Source organism: Lolium rigidum, chromosome 3, assembly GCF_022539505.1.
Source record: "Lolium rigidum isolate FL_2022 chromosome 3, APGP_CSIRO_Lrig_0.1, whole genome shotgun sequence".
In the NCBI taxonomy this organism is placed as follows: Eukaryota; Viridiplantae; Streptophyta; class Magnoliopsida; order Poales; family Poaceae; genus Lolium; species Lolium rigidum.
The window spans coordinates 339961808-339976432 of NC_061510.1; positions in this window are offsets into that span (position 1 = coordinate 339961808).

Consider the following 14625-nt stretch of genomic DNA (forward strand, 5'->3'; position numbering starts at 1 on the left):
TGCTTGCCTTTCTGTAATAGGTCTCAAGACAGTTTATTTAGAATTAGCATTTCATTTTGCTGCTACCTTTGGTTCAGCTAGAAATTAAATCACGGGCTTAAGCCACAGAAAAACCACTGAAGTTGCTACCATGAACTAAGCAGGGCTTCCTAGGGGGAGATAGTGTGGCGTTGTATATGCATGTTAGACTTCAGATAGTGCAGGTCAGCCAAGCAGGGGGATAGTGTTTGTTGCATTTTCTAACCTAACAGTTATTCACCGCTTTGTTCGGTCATGTTCGTATACATGAGATTGTACTTTTCTAGATAGGCGAGTTCAGTCTCCTCTGGTCTTGCTTTACTTTTGACTGGGTGTGGTACTTTATCATTTCCACTTCTACATTAGCTGTATCTTGCTTTTCTTGTTTCTTTTCCTCTGCGGTTGCCTTGCTATTTAGGTATGTTCAATCTGGCTGCTGCACTGTGTGTGTGTCTCAGCTATGTGCCTATGTTATACTGTTAGGTGCAACTTGAAGAAGCTTGTCAGTCAAATGTCCTAAAAGACCCAGAGCTGAATGCCCTGAAATATTTACCCAACATCAGTTAGTTAGTGTACCATCTAAAAATATCATTTAGCTTATTTCAGATGGAATCCAAAGGAACCTTGTATATAGCCATACAATTCTGAAGTAGCACGGATGTGCAGGTGTGTGCAAGATTCTTACCGTGTTATTCTTCACCTTTATTGTGTGCTTCAGGTTATTTGGTACTGTGAGTTGTTGCTGGGACTCCTTCTTTCTCAGGTACCGATCTCCGCCCGTTTGGTATCAGCGCTTGTTTATCAGTTGTGTTTAGATGCATTTTATGTTTTTACTAAATGATATTGCCATGTTCCTGATAAAAGTGCGCCCTCTAGGTTTTCCCCTGCTTTCGTGTGCGTCGTGAGAATGGTCGTCGTGTGTTTGCAAATGCCAAATGGCTTAATAACCAGTGGACCATACCTTATAATTTTGCAATGTTCAAAAAATACCAGGGCCACATGAATGTTGAGTGGTGCAACAAAGCTCTGGTGATGAACTATTTGTTCAAGTATGTTACAGAAGGTCCAGATTGCTCGAAGCTATATTTGCAGAGGATTAGAGGCAAAGGTGTTCCTGTAAGTAGTGATGGTCCGGCTTTGGCTCAGACTGTCATGTCTACTCAGGGCACCTCTGCAGCCACTGCCACTGATATTTTGGATGCTCCGGCTTTTTCTCACATGCCTACTTCTACGGTGAGTATTTGATTCGTGCTGGCCCTTGTAGTGGTTATTTAATAAACCGTAGTGTTCATCTCAAAATTGTGGGTATTAGTTGTCTTGTTTACAGAGTTGCAACAACCTTCTTTGTATCATGTGGTGAAGCTTATAGAAGTCGATTGCTATCGTAGGGTTGGTGCCGGTTTAGGTATCGTGCTATTCTTTTAGGATGCATCCTCACCATTTAGTTTCTTTGAGCTTTCCATTTCCTACTCTTATAGCACAAAATGTGGATTGTAGCAAATAGGTAAATTGGGGACAATGAGAGGATCTCATTCATTAGCTAGCCGTCCTAGAACATATATTGTGTTGACGTAACATGAAAGGTGTGGCATTCTTCGTCTCTCAGTACACAGGAGGTGGTATTTTGTATTTAGCATCCGCATGTTCCCACAGGCTAACTTCCTGTGGTATTGAATTTTCTATGTAGGTTACAAATGCATATAACAAGCAATGAATATTATTTTGTTATTTGTGCTATTTCGTTTTGTGGTTGTAATTTGGTACATCGTTGTCCTCATTATTATTATTATTATCTGCGGGTCCTTGTTTCTCTATTTAGACCAGTATCCAACTTCTTATGTTGCGTTATGTAAATAGGTTGGCCCTAAAATGATGCTCCTGCAGACACCGCCATTGGTCACGAAACCTCCTGGACCTAGGTATGTGCAAGAACTTTGTGTGTTACTTCAGGTGCATGGTTGCTTTCATTTTGATTGACTAATATCCTCTCGTTTGCTGCGCAGTGGTGGCAAGGGTGAGATCGACTCACAGGTCAAGAGGTCCATGTTCACGGAATCATCGCCTGAACAGGCTGTCGTAGCCGTGGAAGAGTTGGCTCCTCAAGTCCTGTCTGAAGAGGTAGGGTTATGTATGTTTTAGCGATGCGTGGTCCTGTTTTTCCATTAGGTGTCTTTTTCTTACAATGTTTTCCCTATGCTAGCTTGGTTTGCCTCTGTCTAATGCTCCAGATTCTCCGCTTGCCCCATTAGTTGCTCCTTCGATGGACAAACCATCAACCAAGTTCGTATTCCATTCACCGTAGTGTTTGATGTTCATCCTCTAATTATAGAAAGGGTGTGACATATATGGTTGTTTTATGAGGCTCTTGGACTTGGTTCTGTCTAGATTGCCTATGACACATTCAATGTTTCTGTCCGCAGTTATATTTTCTACATTAGTCTTCCTCATTTGTTTCTGTGATCGCTTAGGTATGAGATGAATCTACACGGATTTTGACTTGTTGGTTGCACAAGTCCTTCGTTCTACAAAGCTATGCGTCTTGACCTATTTGTAGTGCTTGCTCAATCTTTGTTGTAGTAGGCGCCTGCAATACTTTTTCTGACATGTGCTGATTACGGTTTACTGTTGATTGCCCGTAGGCGCAACCAGCAGTGGCCTCAGCCGGATGGAGCGGGAAAGAAGAAGAAGGTCTAACCTAGAGAGACAGGTATAATCCTTTGAATTGCCCTGCATCTGCTCCTTTGGCTGATTTTTCCGGTCCCTTCCTATCTCTAGATTGTTTGGGTGATTCGCCAGCAACTATGTTCTTAGATTTCTGGTTAATTATCTACATGATGTACGCGTCAAAGAAAACAATATGTAGGAGAATGCTTCTATACCCTTTTTAAGTTCTAATGAACGAATCACCTCATAAGAAGTAGTTAATTAGAGCACATTTTTGTTTCTTGAAAATTATCTCGCTTCATTGTATCTAGCACATTTTAGTGTGCACAACACTGGCCACCAGAACAACGAGAGATAAATCAATAGTTTGGTATATGCTAATTTGTGCTGCTAGCATATGTCTGTTGCAACCTGGAATTTACCGCTAATTGCTTCATGGTTCCATTTTTAGAAGTGGTGCCTCTAGGCGACGGAGGCCTTACCTACCGTGGGATTCGAGGGTTATATCACTCCCTTTTGTAGTGGTCATGTACATATGAACCAGTTTCCTGGTGCAACAGTCCTCTTGTGCGTATTGTCTGGATGGCTGTTCTACCCTTCGGTGACATTAGCTCTATGCACCTGCTTTTCGTTCACTCTATTGGCAGTTACTTATGCACTTTGCTTCGTTGTGTGATCATGTGTGAATCATCTACTCTTATTATTAGTAGTAAGTGTGTGCTTCACCTACCTGCCTGTGTCAGGAGCAAGACTTTGTAAGTTCCTGGTCTAAGGCTACTGTCTCCGTGTTATGAACGTATCTATGTCTATGAAAAAAAGTCTTGGCCTATGTGTAATAAGAGACGGGTGATGTTGCTAGGAGCATTGCTTTTGGGTTTTCCTATTCTTGATTTTGGGCTACTCTTTAGTTCTTTCAGTTTTTCCCATCCGTTGTAACAATCAAAGAGAGGTATTTGTTGTTTTTATCAAGTTCATACCTTCACGTAAATGTATATACCACCGAATGTAGCTGCTCCATGTGATTGTATATTGTGCTATTTATCATGACATTTATAGTAGGGTGTTACTGTAATATATTTTCCTATTTTGATTTTATTTATTTTAATACAAAATGTTAATTGATGTAAATTTTACGGGGTCGTGCGCCAAGGCGCACATCTAAATCTAGTAGATAGAAGGCATACAATAACATGGAAAATATCCTAAGCCATGTACATATACTACTACTCCTTCTCTCACAGTTTATTAGGTGTTCACGTATCTCTATGTCACAAATTTAATCAAGTTAGCATTATTTATATGTTATAAAAATTATATCATTAGAAAGTCATTATATAATTTAAATTATACTATTAGTTAAATTGGCGATCTAGGGATATAGAGAAAACTAGTAAACTGAGACTATAGGTTAAATTATGCTCCGTGAAAAAAGAGTTACTCAATGTTCAGTTAAGTTTTTTTAATGTGTTCAGATTTGTGCATGTGCTTTTTGCTTGTACTTTTGTGTATCATTGATAGACACAGTGTGGCCATCTATAATGACCACCCGCAAACGAACATGTTCTGTCCGTCGTGGTCCGGGGATGCCGAAATCGAGGCCCAACGGCTTTACCGCATCGACGTCGCCTCAGCTTCTGTCCATCGACGTAGTAAAACTTGATCCAAGTGTTGCTATCAAAGTCAGCAGTCAAGGCCATCCTGGCTGCTAAGAAGGGACCTACGAACCGACAACGAGGAAGTACATCTAAATGGAGTGTTGCGCTTGGAAACAGATGTTGACAATATTGATGCGCACGTCTACTCATCCACGATCTGATTTCTTGGCTTGTGTATTCCAAGTGACAATGGGATGGAACCTAGTTTCACGTCTTCAAATTCGCAGTAGTTTGTGCTCATTATTTAAGTCAATTATTTGATTTTACACCAATTTCTACTCCAAATACCTCTGGTCCCCAACAAAATTAAGGTCTTAGCCTCTTAGGGCCTCCATGGAGAGAAAATAATGTTTTTGGGCCCCTCAACTATCGTCGATAGTCTACACATATATACCGATCAAACTCTTGCAAAATTCGTCTCCATATTTTTCATGCTAACTAACAACGCCTTCCTTCCGTGTCCCTCCCTTGTCGCCCATGCATGACGGCTGAGGGGAAACCCTAGATCGCACCCCCTACCGCCACTCCTCCAACTACCTCTCCTGCCTCCATCAAGGGGTGAGGCCGGTCAAAGCCCTAGCACCGCCGGCGGCGGCAGCGGGGAGTTTCCTCCCTTATGCGGTGGGGCGGATGTGGTGGCGCACCTCTGGGCAGGGCATGGTGCCTTCGTAGGGGGGCATGGCAGCGGCGCGCGGGCATGGCCTGTGATGACATCGTGACGGACGGCGAGGTGGCGGTGCGCGCACTTGGGCGGCGAGGGCTATCGGCGGCGCGGGTCACCGGTTGTCGTCTCTACCTTCTAGGGGATGTGATGGCGCGATGATGGCGGTGGTCTAGGTGGATCGACGAAGGAAGCGTGGAGACGTCCTCCTCTCCCGCGGATCGTCCATTGGCCTGCATATGCAGGTTCGCGAGGCAGGCGGCCGGTGAGAGCCGAGCGCTGACTCGTCGGAGCTGACGATGGCGGCGTTTTCGGGCGCTGTTACCTAAATGAAGGCATCGTGTCTGCGTATCTCCAACATCCTGTTAGATGTTCCAGCATAAACCCTAGATCTGGCTCTCCCAGATCGGATGATGGCAACACTTCGTGGTCGCTCACTCTCTGGGGGGGGGGGGGGATCGTTTTGGAACTCTTGATGCATGGGGGAGTCTGCTGGCGGAGCAATGTTTCATCTATCACGTCGATGGTGGCGGGTCTCGGCGGCGTGGTGCAGCGAGGTCTCCGCGGCAAGAGTGTTACGATGGATGTGTGCAGGGCGGAGGCGTTGCCTGGCGCTGTGGCAGCATCGATAAAAGTTCTGGGAAAGTCAATTCCTTGATCCTTGCGGAAGATGGATCAGCGGAAGATGGTGGCCTCTTCTATTTACGATCAGAGAGAGTATGTGATCATATTCAGATTGAACCATCACCGCTTCTGCATGGAACAACCAAAGACCACTCCCTGCTAAGTGTTGGGCAGTCCTGGTAACCAGCAACTAGTATTTTTCTTTTCTGAAAAAGCGGATGGCCCATGGCCTAAGACTAACAATAGTAAAAGTAACATGTCTCCTCGTGCAATGCCAACTAGAACTAGTAGCATGATATAGTATTAAATGAGAAAAAAAGAGCATGATGGCAACATATTATGTAGATGCTATGAACTTGTACTTGTACTTCGATAAGAAAAACACTGTCAATCCTATATGGCCTTCACGGTTTCACCATAGCATGCGTTACAACATTGTACTGTACTTCAAGAAACATGGCCATGGCCCCGGCCGCGCAAATCAAAATGTCGCCGGTTTTTGCAGGCTCACAACTTACAGTCCCTCCGTGGAATTTTCTTTGGCTCGAGTTGAGACAACGGCTGGCTGCGCGGCTGCTCGGGAAGGCGCCTGGAGAAGTAGAACGCCTCGATGATTAAACGGCGACGCACGCGAAACCTGGTAACCCGGGAGGTGCCGCGAGAGGCGAGAGTGAGAGAGAGAGACTGCTTCGTCGGATCGATTAGAATCAGAAAAGCTTGACCCGCAACAGCCTTGTTGATTGTCAAACACTCCGCTGACAGACTTGTTTCCGTTGCCTAGCTAGCATCTCCGTTTTTCAAAGGGAATAATTTGTAGACTGAGGAGGAGACAACCATATCCGCATTTGATTTTATCACTGATGATCACGCACGTAGCCAATCAGAATAAGTTCTCTGTGAACGTACGTGCTGCTGGCAAGTCATCGTCGCAACCACAAGATGAAGAAAACAGTTTTGGTACTTTGAGGTTTCCGTTTCCGACGAGCAATGTGAGTCGTCTACATTTGCCAATGCATCTTCTGCAGTTAAACCGGCAGAGACAAGTCTTGACGCCTACCTCTCTGCAGATTTGCACGTTGCTTTGCATGGTCAACAAGCATGCTAGGTTCAAATTACAGATACACATCCGCCGCCGAGAAATGTGTTAAAATAAGGTGATCAACCATCGACATGGAAGGCGGAAAATGGCGCGAGCCCTGGACGGTGGAGTCTTGCTGGTTGACGGGCGAGCCAGAGACTCTGGTGCTAGCTGGTGTCCCGGTGGCATGGGTGGCGTGGCGCTGGCGCTGGCGGGCCGCATGTTGTGACGGTGGTCTGTTTGTCATTCCGGCCATGGTCAGTACCTGTGTAGCTAGCGGAGATCATATGCCGAGGGGAAACCCTTTCCATCCTGGGACACGACGGCGGCGTCCATGGACGTCGTCCCCTTCTTGAAGGCGTCGATGTGGCTGTTCCTGGCTTGTCTACATGCTCCGGGTGAAAACCCAAGATCTTCGGATCGGGCGGTGGCGGTGCTCTTTTGTCGTGGTCTTCTTGAAGATGTTGCCTTGGATATCACTTCGTACGGTTCTCCTCTGAAGGTGGTGTGGCGGAGTGGCGGTGCTTCGGTGTTGGTTCTACGTGCACTAGTGGAGACATGCCCTTCTGTCTCGACCTGTAAGGGCCTTTAGTCCCGATTGGCCAACCGCGACTACTCAGGCGGGACTAGAGGTGGAACCTTTAGTCCCGGTCTAGTTACCGGCCGGGACCAATAGCCCTCCACCTGGGTGCCGCGGAGCGGGCTGGGGCCAACCCCTTTAGTCCCGGCTCGTAACACGGACTGCGACTAAATAGTCTCTACCGCGGCAGGAATTTGGACATTTTCTGTGCTGCGGCAGAGAGTTCATTTTGTTGTGTTAGGGTTTAGGGTTAGGGTTTAAGGGTTAAGGTTTACGGTATTTATATCATTTCAAAATAGTTTTCGAATATTTCTACACGTACAGATTCGTTCATACATATATAAGATAACTTGTCTTACGATCGACCATATATATACAATTACATGGAGATCCCAATTACTGGGACTAGAGCCCGTGTATTCGATTACATGGAACCAACATCACTTATGGCCTCTACCTACACTAAATCTTCCTTTTGTCCTCTATAGCTTCTGCTCTCAATAAACCCGCCAGCTCCTCTGCAGCAGCAAGGCATCGAACTATATAAGTAAATGAGATAAATATCAATATCAATCATGATAACAAAAAATGACGGTAATAAAATAAAGTTGTGAATGTATTGCTTACGTCGTATCTATAATCCTTGTGCTTAGAGGTAAACGTGCGAATGAACTCGCAAACATAGTATCCACATAGATGTGTCCCTGGTGACTGCTTGTCGCACTTTACGTGAATAGAATTTAATCAAATAATAATCTAGCATGCATCATAATTGTATTTAAAATAGAAGTAAAGAGATGCACGACCCTATCTCGTACTACTTACCTGAACACTCAAAAACGCCAGCTTCTCATGACAGATACCGACATTTTCGGAATTGAACCGCTTCCAAACCCTGATGTTGTGGGTATACCTTATGGGTATGCCAATGACATGGTATAGATTCGGCAAACCCGGGTGGCCCACAGATGGTGTTGGTGGCATATGGCCCATCGGGCGGTCCAATTGCTGTTCATAGAAGATGGATGAAGTCCAGCCCAGGAACAGGAGCCGGATCCCAACGGACCTACAGAGTAGGTGGAACCATGGAGGCCCACGAAGTATCCGGATCCATAACGGTAAGATTAGATCTAGGTGGATCCTTGACGTGCATGGCAATGTATATTCCGTACTTAGGCATCTTTTATTCCGGCTAGGACTCTCCGTATAAACCCTAGATCCTGGTGCCTTTATAAGCCGGATCCGGGAGCCCTAGAGGCACAACCACAACTCATTGTAACAACGTGAAAGCTCCCAGATAATTCCAGACAAGCAGCAGTAGGCCTTGTCCTCGAGCAGGTGTTCCGAAGCTGGGTAAATTGCGTACCACCGTCCCGAGGACTCTCCGCCCGATGGCCCCTACTTCTTCTTCCCTCCATGAGGATCCCTCCTCTAGAGTACCGTCGAATATGCAACGACAGTTGGCGCCCACCGTGGGGACAACGGCGTCTGGAGGCTGGAACCGGGAGGGTTCCACCATGGGAAGCTTCAACGACTCCATCGCTGCGGGGTGTGTTCTTTACGCTGGGAACTTTTCGATCGTCCCTCAAGACGAGTGCTGGATTCCGGCTAAGACCGACCCCGCCAAGCTCTCCATCGTCCCAATAGGTGGTATTCACATCTTCATCGGCGAGACCATCGATTCTGACGGAAACACTCTGGTAAGTAACGCTGACACGACCGCCGCTGAGCAGGACGCGGTCGCGAAGATCCGATCTGAGTCGCAGGAACTTCCTAAGGAAGATTATGCCTTAGATCTGAAAAATTCAAAGCCCACCCAATCCGCCCCTGAGCGGGAAGACCAATGCAGATCCGCCTGGGTCTCCCAGGTGTTAGAGAACCAAAGGTGCCATTTCGTGCACTTCCTCGCACATACCTGTGACGCCCCGGAACCGGTACCATGAGGATTCTAGCGATCCCGCCGAAATTCGCACGATATCGATTCAGGGACACCCTCCGACACGACGTGCGCGACGAATCACACACGTGATGCCAGATGAATTAACACGAGCGGTTACATTACAACATGTTTACAATAGAGCCCACAAGAAACAAAAATTACAACAATTAATGACTCCAACGAGTCAAGATACAAATATACAACATAAAGATCCGAATCATACAGAAATGTCGAATGCGTCCGAGTACGGACAAGATACAAATTGTACTAAGAGTCCTGAAGATAACCTGTCGCGTCCATAACCCTGCCCAGGCCAAGCCGGAAGGGTAACCTTGCTAACATCGTTCTTCATCGCACCGATCTTCATACCTGCCCGGTTATGTCCCAAAGCAGCAATAAGTACGGGTTCGTACTTAACAAGACTTCAATACGTATAAGCATTCGTCAACCAGTCGTCATTTGTACTTGAGGCACGCAGGGGACTTAGATACGCAAGATGAACGTCATATGCAATATGGTGGGGTTAAGGGGCAGCGCGCAAGCACTAAAAACCTATAGAGACACTCTACAATAGTTGTCTATCGGAGAAGGTGAGAGAGCGCATAAACTAACATTTCTATACTCTGCAAACATAACCCAGCCGATGTGTTCCCCCTTCACAATGGAAGTACTTACAAAGGCACTCACACAGTCGACAAGTTTAACCATTTATTATTGGAGTTGTGCTAACTTACTACACAAATTTTATGATTGAAGCAACAGGTGTAAATTGTCTATGGTCGAGTCATACAGCTCCAAGTCATCCATAACCGCGGACACGGCTTATCGATAAGATTGTAACCCTGCAGGGGTGCCCAAATGTGCCCACACGCACGATCAACTCCAAAGGAAAATGGCAAAAAGGTGGAGCATCACGTCTCGCACTCTCCTTCACGACAACAATGTCCAGAAAGCCACCTAACTAAGTTAAACCCATATCGAAGTCCGGCCATGCTCCGAAGCGGACTCGGCTATAGCCTCAACATACTAGGTGATCAGTGCCCAGCGGGATGACCACTTCGCAGCGGTTCCGCAACCTACGAACGTGCAAGAGACAACAGGGTACAAGGCCCCAAAAGTAACATCATATCATATGACCACAAAGAAACAAGCTTGCACGCCCGGGAGAAACAAAGCGTTCAAACTAATTGTGGCCACTGGACAAAGCTGAAGATTCCGACAGTGGTCGAGGGGAGACCCGGTAAGCATACCCACGTGTGGTTAGAGCGCTCAGTCTCGGAACATATAACACGAACTCGGGGTCCTAGGTTTTAAAGAAACACAAGTGAGCCGTCATAAAACGATCGGCTGACCCACCGATGCCTCCGCTAAACAACTATTAACAAGTAAGCATGATACCCTCAACAGATAACCCGATAAGATAGCGGTAACGGTAACAGAATATAAACGGCACTAGGATGCACTACGACTCGCAAGGCAGACCCGTTGAGCAAACAACAGCTGTAGGAGGGTGGTGGAGGCAATATGGGCTGGTTGAGGTAACAAGTGGATAGGACACGTAACAAGAACGAAACTCAAGGATTGCATAAGGGAGAAGGCAAAAATGAAAATAGGTGAGCGTCTCCTGCAGAGACAAGAGTTTAGGAAATGCTTGCCTGTTAAGATTGCCGAGAAACAACCGGAAGACTTGTCGTATCTCACAATAACACTTCGCGATCCTATCCGGGAAGAAGCAAATGCTGGAACACACAACGTATGCAAGTCTTACTACTACGGATAATGAAAATCCGGCATGATCAAGATGCTATGCATGACATGGAAGATATGATGCGATGCAACTTATCCAATTTAAGCGGAGTCGGAACCCCGGACAAACAATTAGGTTTGAGGTTGCATTTTCTACCGAAAAGTTAAGTGTTGCTTAGCATGGCAAGACATGGCAGGGGTGCGCTACTTCAATTTAAACGGAGTGGGGAAAACCTTAGGTGGAATCCAAAATACTCCGCATATATGTGAGGTGAAATGCACAAACTATCACAGAACGACATGATGCGAGATGCAAACAGATGAATGGATGGCATATTCATGTTCAACACATTTTTCTGATCAGCTTTCATATAAAACACTTTGCATTCCGATGAAAGGTTTGAAAGATATGAATTTAGCAAGTTTTAAAGCATTTTATGGAATTTTCAGAAAAATTAAAAGGTCCTGGAGCTTTTCTCACCGAATAAAACCCAACACCATAGACTGACGCACGGGGCCAGGGTGGGCTGACACAGCACTGACGCAGCAGGGCGGCCCGGGTTAGTTTGAGATAGAGCCAGGGGTTTTCCAGAAAACCTTCAGAGGAAGGGACCGCGGGTTAGAACAAGAAAAGATCCAGGGTCTAACTGAAGAACACTCATATCTGGAGAAAGGTGGGGTGTTTCTCACCGAGGGCTGGGCTAAGCCGCTGACAGGTGGGGTCGGGGAGGCGACTTGGATGCCACGCTGGCGAAGCGTGCGGAGCGCACGGAAGGTGCTCGACGCCGTGCGCGACGCGAGGAGTGGCGGTGACCACCGAGCGATGGCGTGGTGGCATGCGGGCGTCTTGGCACGTTCCAGGAAGCGTGCGTTGGCCCGTCGGGTTCTCCTCATCGGCGCGGATCAGACGGTGGCGGTGGCACGTGGAGAGGATGACCAGAGAGCTGCCGGCGGTGGTGGTCCGATACACGGTGAAAAGACAAAAACAGAAGCAGAAAGAGGGGAGAAGATGTCTAAGAGGTGCGCGACATTACCCTGAAGCTCAAGGTGCAGGCGCCGGTGCCGGAGGAGGGATGGGTTCGCCGGAGTAGACGAAAAATGTCGCCAGAGACGAAGAAGGGAACCGTGATTCACGGGCGATTGGGTGGTTCTCTTCCCGATTCCTTGCGTCAGGTGGAAGAGGGGAACGGGGAGAACCTTTTGGTGCTCTCGGTTGGACGAGGGGATGGCCGGAGTGGAGGAACGCTGATGAGGTTTTCGCGGTGGCGCTCGGTAGCTTCACAGAGATGAGAGAAAAAAGGGGGAGAAAGAGGAGGCGGCGGCGCGAGGGTTGAGAGGGTGCTAGGGTTTGGAGTGATGGGTTCGTTGCATGGAAAACAAAAAATTCTACTGTGAACATGAACAAAAACCAAGATCCAATCTAGGAAGAAGCAAGGTCTAATCTATGAAGATCAAAGCAACGAGATGTATGTGAGACTAACCCTCGAAGATTCTAAAGCCTACGAGATTAGATCTCGTTGTTGATGTAGTCGATCGTCATGTGCTGCAATCCGGCAGCACTTCCGTACTCGGCCGTTCGTACGTTGTCGATGAAGCCCATCCTCTCCCCGTTCCAGCGGGAAGCGGAGGTTTGGTAGATCCCCTCGGAATCCCAGCAGCACGACGGTGTGGTGGTGGTGGTGGAGGACAAAAACTGCAGGGCTTCGCCAAGCCGGTACACATTTGTGGTGGAGGAGAGAGGGGCGGCCAGGGTTAGGGGAACCTTGTGCACTACAAGAAAAGTTTCCATGGCCGACGAAGTTGAAGTCGCGCCGTGGTTGCTGGTGTACCATGGCCGACGATTTTTGGTCCCTCCGTGGTGCATGTCAAAACTTTTTTTCTCGTTTTTGAGGCCACCTAGCCCGACGAAAGCGGCCAAAACGTCGCGTATGGTGGCCCGGGACGTGGTGCATCTCGAAATCTCGGGTTCGCCGGCCGAGTCAACGCAAATCCGCACCGCCGAGGGATGTAGGGCCCGGATGGCAGCCTCTCCGGCATTGTTTTTTTTCTCGATCGCGCCATCTCGTTCAACGTTCTCCGATCGAGCCGTTTACGATGCGGGATCATGGGTCCCGCATGTCATCCTCTATGAACCAAAATTCTTTCTATTCTTGGATTTTTTTGACCCCCGATTTCCGGCTACTTCCTTTTTCTTTTGATCCCTTGCCGCCTTGGAAACGTTGAGACCGCTGTCTGCTAAATGGGACCCGCATGTCATCCTCTATGTGCAATCAACTTTCTTTTCTTGGAGTTTTTTTTGGCACCTCAAATTTGGTCACTTGCCTTTTTCTTTCGATCCCCTGCCGCCTCTCAAACGGTGATTCCTCTGCTGCTAACTGGGACCCGCATGTCATCCTCTATGTACTATAAAACTTTCTTTTCTTGAATTATTTTTGGCACCTCATATTTGGTCACTTACCTTTTTCTTTCGATCCCCTGCCGCCTCTCAAACGGTGATACCGCTGCTGCTAAATGGGACCCGCATGTCATCCTCTATGTACTATAAACTTTCTTTTCTTGGAGTTTTTTTTGGCACCTCAAATTTGGTCACTTGCCTTTTTCTTTCGATCCCCTGCCGCCTCTCAAACGGTGATACCGCTGCTGCTAAATGGGACCCGCATGTCATCCTCTATGTACTATAAAACTTTCTTTTCTTGAATTATTTTTGGCACCTCATATTTGGTCACTTACCTTTTTCTTTCGATCTCATGCCACGTTTGAAACGTTCAGGACCCTGCAGGCTCATGGGACCCGCATGTCATCCTCTATGTACTATAAAAGTTCATTTTCTTGGTTTTTTTTCACCCTCCGACTTTTGGCAATTTCTTTTTTCTTTTGATCCCCTGCCGCCTCTCAAACGGTGATACCGCTGCTGCTAAATGGGACCCGCATGTCATCCTCTATGTACTATAAAACTTTCTTTTCTTGAATTTTTTTTGGCTCCTCATTTTTTTTTCACTTGTCTTTTTCTTTCGATCCCCTGTCGCCTCTCAAACGGTGATACCGCTGCTGCTAAATGGGACCCGCATGTCATCCTCTATGTACTATAAAACTTTCTTTTCTTGAATTATTTTTGGCTCCTGATATTTTTTCACTTGCTTTTTTCTTTCGATCTCATGCCACGTTTGAAACGTTGAGGAACCTGCAGGCTCATGGGTCCCGCATGTCATCCTCTATGTACTATAAAAGTTCATTTTCTTAGTTTTTTTTCACCCTCCGATTTTTGGCAATTTCTTTTTTCTTTTGATCCCCTGCCGCCTCTCAAACGGTGATACCGCTGCTGCTAAATGGGACCCGCATGTCATCCTCTATGTACTATAAAACTTTCTTTTCTTGAATTATTTTTGGCTCCTCATATTTTTTCACTTGCCTTTTTCTTTCGATCCCCTGCCGCCTCTCAAACGGTGATACCGCTGCTGCTAAATGGGACCCGCATGTCATCCTCTATGTACTATAAAACTTTCTTTTCTTGGATTATTTTTGGCTCCCGATATTTGGTCACTTGCGTTTTTTTCTTTCGATCTCATGCCACGTTTGAAACGTTGAGGAACCTGCTGGCTCATGGGACCTGCATGTCATCCTCTATGTGCTATAAAAGTTTATTTTCTACGGATTTTTTTT